This window comes from Pristiophorus japonicus, chromosome 21, assembly GCF_044704955.1.
Source record: "Pristiophorus japonicus isolate sPriJap1 chromosome 21, sPriJap1.hap1, whole genome shotgun sequence".
NCBI classification, from domain to species: domain Eukaryota; kingdom Metazoa; phylum Chordata; class Chondrichthyes; family Pristiophoridae; genus Pristiophorus; species Pristiophorus japonicus.
Window position 1 is genome coordinate 86,352,124 of NC_091997.1, and position 9,940 is coordinate 86,362,063.

A 9,940-nucleotide genomic window follows, 5' to 3' on the forward strand; every position below is an offset into this window, starting at 1 on the left:
GAGGGTGACTGGATTGGACGTCACCAAAGTCCAGGTCATTGATTGGAGCGTGGGCAGGTACAGCAGGAGCGGCGAGGTCGGGGCGCAGGAGAGGCGTGAGTTTGGGGCCCAGAAAAGACGAGGGCCCAGGGGCAGCACGGGCCAGCCCACACTACGATATGTGTGCGCTCTAGGTCCGTGCAGCAGAACAGGTCTCCAGTCGTCTTGGGTAATCCTTGCCCGTGTGGTGGCTGGTGTGCAACGGCCACCACACATTAAAAAAATCCACGCACAGGAGTCTTCCATCCTTCAGGATGTAGTTCGGGATCTGGAATATTAGGTCCTTCATTGAAACACCTATGAACTCATTCCTTTTTAGCGTGGAAGCAAGTCATCCTCGATTCGAGGGCCTGCGTATGATAATGATGATTACAGCACCAACCCCCACAATTGTTCGAGGGTAGTGCTGTGGCCTTTTCACTATCCGTTAACCTGAGTTGCCATGACAGCGGCAATTCTGTTGCCGCATAAATGTTTTGCCGTTTTCCCTCCCTTGGCCAATATTGTATAGAGGCTGCTACTGCCTCAAAGGCCTCAATTTTGCTAACAAGCCGAATATGTGGTACTTTATCAAACATCTTTTGAATGTCCATATACACATCAACAACACTGCCCTCATCCACCTTCTTTCATACCTCATCAAAAAACTCAATCAAGTTAGTCAAACACGACTTGCCCCTAACCAATCTGTGGCTGTTTATTTTCTCTCGGATTATTGTTTCTAAATGCTTCCCCACCGCCGATGTTAAACCGACTGCCCTTTAATTGCCTGGTCTGTCCTTCTTTTTTGAACAAGGGTGTAACATTTGCAGTCCTTTGGCCCCGGCCCTGTATCTAAGAATATTGTGCAATTTCTACCCTTACTTCTCTCAGCAACAAACTGGTGACTTACTCACTTTCAGCACTGCCAGCATATCTAGTACGTACCTCCTCGATGCATTTGTATCTCATCCAGTAACCCGGTAACTTCATTTACCGTGACTTTGCCACAGTGCCTCAGCAATGGCTCTGCCCAATGTCCCCTGTAAGCTGCACTGCCTCCTGCATGGCCTGCCTCCCTCAATGCGCGTCCCATTCAATTTTTTGCGAATGCAAACACGACAAGATTTAACACCAGCTCCAGTGTGCGACACCCTCCCGTATGGCTCAGAGACATGGACCATGTATAGTAGACACCTCAAGTCGCTGGAGAAATAGCACCAACGCTGTCTACACAAGATCCTCCAAATCTCCTGGGAGGTCAGGCGCATCAACATTAGCATCCTCGACCTGGCCAACATCCCCAGCATTGAAGCACTGACCACACTTGATCAGCTCCGCTGGGCAGGCCACATTGTCCGCATGCCAGACACGAGACTCCCAAAGCAAGCGCTCTACTTGCAACTCCTTCATGGCAAATGAGCCCCAAGTGGGCAGAGGAAACGTTACAAGGACACCCTCAAAGCCTCCCTGATAAAGTGCAACATCCCCACCGACACCTGGGAGTCCCTGGCCAAAGACCGCCCTAAGTGGAGGAAATGCATCTGGGAGGGCGTTGCACCTCGAGTCTCGTCGCCGAGAGCGTGCAGAAAACAAGCGCAGGCAGCGGAAGGAGCGTGCGGCAAACCAGTCCCACCTACCCTTTCCCTCAACAACTATCTGACCCACCTGTGACAGAGACTGTGGTTCTCATATTGGACTGTTCAGCCACCTAAGAACTCATATTAAGAGTGGAAGCAAGTCTTCCTCGATTCCGAGGGACTGCCTATGATGATGACAATATAAAAGCTGGTGAGTGGCCTGCAAATAACTGCAGAGCCGCGCGGTTTAGCGGAAACATTGCCTCTGCCTCCACCAATATCATCCATTTTGGTGCCTGATCGGCCCCATCATCATTATCATCATAGGCAGTCCCTCGAACGAGGATGACTTGCTTCCACGAGAGTTCACAGATGTTTCAATGAAGGACCCGATGTTTCAGTTTTGAACTCCAATTGAAAGGTGGAAGATGCCTGTGTGTGGATTTTTTTAACGTGTGGTGACCATTGCACACCAGCCACCACACGGGCTCGACAGAGCTAGACCTTTATCCAGTGGCAAGGATTAACCCGGATGACTGGAGACTTGCTCTGCTGCACGGGCCTAGTGCGCACACATATGTCAGTGTGGGCTGGCCCGTGCTGCCCCTGGGCCCTCGGCTCTTCTGGCACCGCTCCTCTGACAACCATTTTACTGTTAACATATAAAAAATCTTTGGATTCCCTGTTATGTTAGCTGCCAATCTATGCTCGTATTGTCTGACTATCTGCCCCTCTTGTTTCCGTTTGTATATTCAGCCTGATTCGCCCTTGTATTATTAAGCTGACATGTGTTATACGCCCCATTTTTCTGCTGCGCCCTACTCTCTAACTCCTTCGTCATCCAGGGAGCTCTGTCTTTGGTTGTCCTTCCTTTCCCCCTTGTGAGAATGCACCCAGCCTGCACCTGAACCATCTCTTCTTTAAAGGCCACCCATTGCTCCATTACATTTCTCGCTGCCAGTCTTTGACTCCAATTTACCCGGGCCAGGTCACACCTCAATTCACTGAAATTAACCCTCGTCCAGTTAAATATTTTCATTTTAGATTGCTCCTTGTCCTTCTCCATAACTATTGCAAACCTTACAATACTATGATCACTATTCCCACGATGCTCCCGGACTGTGACAATCTCCACTTGACCCACTTTATTCCCCAAGACTAGATCCAGCAATTCCACGGTCTCTAAGTTGTCAGTCTGCTTGTCCAACATCCAGTTTTGGATGAGCAGAAATTTTCTCCAATTGAGAAGACCGAAGCCATTGTTTTCGGTCCCCGCCACAAACTCCGTTTCCTAGATACTGACTCCAACCCTCTCCTTAACTCCTGTCTGAGGCTGAACGAGACTGTTCACAACCTTGGCATCATATTTGACCCTGAAATGAGCTTTCGACCACATATCCGCAGCATAACTAAGACCGCCTATTTCCACCTCCGTAACATCGCCCGTCTCTGTCCCCGCCTCAACTCATCCGCTGCTGAAACCCTCATCCACGCGTTTGTTACCTCCAATGTTGACTATTCCAATGCACTCCCACATTCTATCCTACGTAAACTAGAGGTGATCCAAAACTCGGCTGCTCGTGTCCTACCTCGCACCGAGTCTCGCTTACCCATCACCCCTGTGCTCGTTGACCTACATTGGCTTCTGGTTAAGCAATGCCTTGATTTTAAAATTCTCATCCTTATTTTCAAATCCCTCCATGGCCTCGCCCCTCCCTATCTTTGTAACCTCCCAACCCCCTGAGATATTTGTGCTCCTCTAATTCTGCCCTCTTGAAGAACAAAAAGGGCCACTGTACAGCAAAATTCTAAAAGGACGAAGGGTGTTAAAAAGACAAGCCTGAAGGCTTTGTGTCTTAATGCAAGGAGTATCCGTAATAAGGTGGATGAATTAACTGCGCAAATAGATGTTAACAAATATGATGTGATCGGGATTACGGAGACGTGGCTCCAGGATGATCAGGGCTGGGAACTCAACATCCAGGGGTATTCAACATTCAGGAAGGATAGAATAAAAGGAAAAGGAGGTGGGGTAGCATTGCTGGTTAAAGAGGAGATTAATGCAATCGTTAGGAAGGACATTAGCTTGGATGATGTGGAATCTATATGGGTAGAGCAACAGAACACCAAAGGGCAAAAAATGTTAGTGGGAGTTGTGTACAGACCTCCAAACAGTAGTAGTGATGTTGAGGAGGGCATCAAACAGGAAATTAGGGGTGCATGCAATAAAGGTGCAGCAGTTATAATGGGTGACTTTAATATGCACATAGATTGGGCTAGCCAAACTGGAAGCAATACGGTAGAGGAGGATTTCCTGGAGTGCATAAGGGATGGTTTTCCAGACCAATATGTCGAGGAACCATCTTAGGTGGGTGTTGTGTAATGAGAGAGGATTAATTAGCAATCTCGTTGTGCGAGGCCCCTTGGGGAAGAGTGACCATAATATGGTGGAATTCTGCATTAGGATGGAGAATGAAACAGTTAATTCAGAGACCATGGTCCAGAACTTAAAGAAGGGTAACTTTGAAGGTATGAGGCGTGAATTGGCTAGGATAGATTGGCGAATGATACTTAAGGGGTTGACAGTGGATGGGCAATGGTAGACATTTAGAGACTGCATGGATGAACTACAACAAGTGTACATCCCTGTCTGGCGTAAAAATAAAAAAGGGAAGGTGGCTCAACCGTGGCTATCAAGGGGAATCAGGGACCATATTAAAGCCAAGGAAGTGGCATACAAATTGGCCAGAAATAGCAGCGAACCCGGGGATTGGGAGAAATGTAGAACTCAGCAGAGGAGGACAAAGAGTTTGATTAGGGCAGGGAAAATGGAGTACGAGAAGAAGCTTGCAGGGAACATTAAGACGGATTGCAAAAGTTTCTATAGTTATGTAAAGAGAAAAAGGTTAGTAAAGACAAACGTAGGTCCCCTGCAGTCAGAATCAGGGGAAGTCATAACGGGGAACAAAGAAATGGCAGACCAATTGAACAAGTACTTTGGTTCGGTATTCACTAAGGAGGACACAAACAACTTTCCGGATATAAAAGGGGTTAGAGGGTCTAGTAAGGAGGAGGAACTGAGGGAAATCCTTATTAGTCGGGAAATTGTGTTGGGGAAATTAATGGGATTGAAGGCTGATAAATCCCCAGGGCCTGATGGACTGCATCCCAGAGTACTTAAGGAGGTGGCCTTGGAAATAGTGGATGCATTGACAGTCATTTTCCAACATTCCATTGCCTCTGGATCAGTTTCTATCGAGTGGAGGGTAGCCAATGTAACCCCACTTTTTAAAAAAGGAGGGAGAGAGAAAACAGGGAATTATAAACCGGTCAGCCTGACCTCAGTAGTGGGTAAAATGATGGAATCAATTATTAAGGATGTCATAGCAGCGCATTTGGAAAGAGGTGACATGATAGGTCCAAGTCAGCATGGATTTGTGAAAGGGAAATCATGCTTGACAAATCTTCTGGAATTTTTTGAGGATGTTTCCAGTAGAGTGGACAAGGGAGAACCAGTTGATGTGGTATATTTGGATTTTCAGAAGGCTTTCGACAAGGTCCCACACAAGAGATTAATGTGCAAAGTTAAAGCACATGGGATTGGGGGTAGTGTGCTGACATGGATTGAGAACTGGTTGTCAGACAGGAAGCAAAGAGTAGGAGTAAATGAGCACTTTTCAGAATGGCAGGCAGTGACTAGTGGGGTACCGCAGGGTTCTGTGCAGGGGCCCCAGCTGTTTACACTGTACATTAATGATTTAGACGAGGGGATTAAATGTAGTATCTCCAAATTTGCGGATGACACTAAGTTGGGTGGCAGTGTGAGCTGCGAGGAGGATGCTATGAGGCTGCAGAGTGACTTGGATAGGTTAGGTGAGTGGGCAAATGCATGGCAGATGAAGTATAATGTGGATAAATGTGAGGTTATCCACTTTGGTGGTAAAAACAGAGAGACAGACTATTATCTGAATGGTGAGAGGTGCAGCGAGACCTGGGTGTCATGGTACATCAGTCATTGAAGGTTGGCATGCAGGTACAGCAGGCGGTTAAGAAAGCAAATGGCATGTTGGCCTTCATAGCGAGGGGATTTGAGTACAGGGGCAGGGAGGTGTTGCTACAGTTGTACAGGGCCTTGGTGAGGCCACACCTGGAGTATTGTGTACAGTTTTGGTCTCCTAACTTGAGGAAGGGCATTCTTGCTATTGAGGGAGTGCAGCGAAGGTTCACCAGACTGATTCCCTGGATGGTGGAACTGACCTATCAAGAAAGAGTGGATCAACTGGGCTTGTATTCACTGGAGTTCAGAAGAATGAGAGGGGACCTCATAGAAACGTTTAAAATTCTGATGGGTTTGGACAGGTTGGATGCAGGAAGAATGTTCCCAATGTTGGGGAAGTCCAGAACCAGGGGTCACAGTCTAAGGATAAGGGGTAAGCCATTTAGGACAGAGATGAGGAGAAACTTCTTCACCCAGAGAGTGGTGAACCTGTGGAATTCTCTACCACAGAAAGTAGTTGAGGCCAATTCACTAAATATATTCAACAGGGAGTTAGATGAAGTCCTTACGTCTCGCGGGATCAAGAGGTATGGCGAGAAAGCAGGAATAGGGAAGTTGCATGTTCAGCCATGAACTCATTGAATGGCGGTGCAGGCTAGAAGGGCCGAATGGCCTACTCCTGCACCTATTTTCTATGTTTCTATGTTGAGCATCCCTGATTATAATCGCTCAACCATTGGTGGCCGTGCCTTCTGTTGCCTGGTCCCTAAGCTCTGGAACTCCCTTCCTAAACCTCTCCGCCTCGCTATCTCTCTTTCCTCCTTTAAGACGCTCCTTAAAACCTACCTCTTTGACCGAGCTTTTGGTCACCTGCGCTAATTTCTACTTATGTGGCTCGGTGCCAAGTTGTTTTATCTTATAATACTCCTGTGAAGCGCCTTGGGACGTTTCACTACGTTAAAGGCGCTATATAAATACAAGTTGTTGTTGTTGGATGGATGTTAAACTTGCATTATGGTTGCAAAAAGTTGGAATAAAACTATTTGATCAGCAAGTGGAATGGCAAAAGAAAATATTAAACCCATTAAAGGTGGAAGATTGCAATTGGCACGCTTCAACCTGTAAAGGAAAATTGGTTTATAATATATTTGTAGCTTGAGCCATGGTATGAAATCCATTGATTGGGAATGTTTGTAAGCCTGTTTGGATAATATACGTGTAGCTGGCTATTCCTGGCGTGAAGGTTCTTTTGCTTCAAACATTTGCTTACATCACAGCGGTGAGACAGAGCTCCACAGGCAGAAGCCTGTCCATGTCATGATCTTCAAAGACTGTTAAAATATTCCAAAAAGACTCAAGTTTTCAACATCTTATTTATATTTTAGAAGCAGTTTTAAGTCGCAAGTCAGACTTTGGACTAGAAATTGCTGGCAAGTCGAGCCATTATGGTGCCACATAAAAGGTTATTACACAAGATAAGGGCTCATGGGATTGGAGATAATGAATTTAATTCGCATGGATAGAGGTTTGGTTAATGGACAGAAAACAGAGAATAGGGATAAAGGGGTCTTTTTAAGGTTGGCAGGCTGTAACTAATGGGTGCCGCAGGGATCAGTGCCGGGTCCTCAGCTATTTACAATCTATATTAATGGTCTAGCTGAAGGGGCCGAGTGTAATGTATCCAAATTTGCTGAGGATACAAAGCTAGGTGGGACAGTAAGCTGTGAGGAGAACACAAAGCATCTGCAAAGGGATATAGATAGACTAAGTGAGTGGGCAGTAAGGTGGCAGATGGAGTATAATGTAGGGAAATGTGAGGTTATTCACTTTGGTAGCAAGAATAGAAAAACAGAATATTTTTTAAATGGCGAGAAACATTTAAATGTTGGTGTTCAGGGAGATTTGGGTGTCCTTGTACAGGAAACACAGGGAGTTAGCACGCAGGTACAGCAAGCAAAAAGGAAGGCAAATGGCGTGTTGTTCTTTATTGCAAAGGAGTTGGAGTATAAGAGTAAGGAAGTCTTGCTACAATTGTACAGGGCCTTGGTGAGACCACACCTGGAGTACTGTGCACCGGTTTGGCACGGTGAGGAAGGATATACTTGCCTTGGAGGTGCTGCAACGAAGGATCACTAGATTGATTCCTGGGATGAAAGGGCTGTCTTATGATGAGAGATTGTGTAGAATGGGCCTATACTCTCTGCAGTTTAGAAGAATGAGAGGTGATCTCATTGAAACATACAAGATTCTGAGGGGGATTGACAGGGTAGATACTGAGAGGATGTCTCCCCCGGGCTGGAGAGTCTAGAACCAGGGGACACAGTCTCAGGATAAGGAGTCGGCCATTTAAGTCAGAGATGAGGAGGAATTTCTTCACTCAGAGGGTGGTGAATCTTTGGAATTCTCTTCCCAGAGGGCTATGGCGGCTGAGTCTCTGAATATATTCACGGCTGAGATAGATAGATTTTTGGACTCTAAGGGAATCAAGGGATATGGAGATTGGACGGGAAAGTGGAGTTGAGGTCGATGATCAGCCATGATCTTATTGAATGGTGGAGCAGGCTCGAGGGGCCGTATGGCCGACTCCTGCTCCTAATGTTCTTATGATCTTAACGATGCACACCATTATTAATTCATAAAAAGTCCAGCAATTTGCAAAGTAAAAGTTACGCCATGAGTTCCAATTCTCCACTAGTTGCTGGATGGTTTGCTTCACTCTGAGCATCGTCAAAGCCTTGTCTGATCTTTCTGAGCCACGTATGAAGTGAGGCCAAAAAGCTAGGCAAACTGCTCTTGGGTAGAATTCACTACCAGGGTTAGTGGTTAAGGCAGAAACGATGTCAACATTCAAGATTAGATTGGAAAGGTCGATGCTGGAAATATGGGATCAGGGCAAGTATAGTAATTATGGCTATTTGCTCAGAAGGTAAATGTCAACACTGGTTGGTCTGAATGGCCATTTTTTGTGCTGTAACTTCTCTATCAGTGCAGATCTCCACCATGGGGCTTTGAAATCAGCTGTTTGAAGTGACCCACCCTCTGTTTTTTTCATTCCTTTCCCGGCGAGCAATGCCAGGTCTCTGCTTCACACCTCCTGAGTGAGGGTTAACAGCTATAGCCCACCACTTCATAGCACCAGCAAATTGACTCCCATGGGGTTAAGAACATAAGAACATGGCTGGGCTGATCTTGGCCTCAACTCCACTTCCCTGCTCGCTTCCCATAACCCTTGACTCCCTTATCATTCAAAAATCTGTCTAATTCCACCTTAAATATATTCAATGACCCAGACCCCTTATTCTGAGACTATGGGCCCTAGTTCTAGATTCGCCCACGAGGGGAAACATCCGACATAAGAACATAAGAAATAGTAGCAGGAGTAGGCTACCCGGCCCCTCGAGCCTGCTCTGCCATTTAATATCATGCCTGATCTGATCATGGACTCAGCTCCACTTCCCTGCCCGCTCCCCATACCCCTTTATTCCCTTATTGCTCATAAATCTGACTATCTCCGTCTTCTATATATTCAATGACCCAGCCTCCACAGCTCTCTGGGGCAGAGAATTCCACAGATTTACAACCCTCAGAGAGAAGAAATTCCTCCTCATCTCAGTTTTAAATGGGCTGCCCCTTATTCAGAGACTATGCCCCCTAGTTTTAGTTTCCCCTGTGAGTGGAAATATCCTCTCTGCATCCACTTTGTCTAGTCCCCTCATTATCTTATATGGTTCAATAAGATCACCTCTAATTCTTCTGAACTCCAATGTGTATAGGCCCAACTTACTCAACCTATCTTCATAAGTCAACCCCCTCATCTCCAGAATCAACCTAGTGAACCTTCTCTGAGCAGCCTCCAATGCAAATATATCTTTCCTGAAATACGGAGACCAAAACTGCACGCAGTACTCCAGGTGTGGTCTCACCAATCCTCTCTGCATCTACCCTGTCGAGCCCCCTCAGAACCTTATACGTTTCAATAAGATCACCTCTCATTTTTCTAAACTCCAATGAGTAAAGGCCCAAACTGTTCAACCTTTCTTCATAAGACAACCCCTTCATCTCAGGAATCAACCTAAGTTTATGAATTTGTGTTTCAGGCTTAGAGCTTTGCACATTGCTAACATGACTTCTCACTTGACCGACCAAACGTTTAATATGTTTTGAAATGAATTCCATATGCAGTAATATTTTTTGGAACATTGTTACGATACCAAAATCATGTTTAAAAAACAATGTAAAATACAAAGATGCTTTCTCTGCCCAAGAATAACTAAAAGTGATTGAAACTTTTATCTATTTCAATCACATTGGTCCTTCTTTGCTCTCCCTGTAAATTACATTTTTC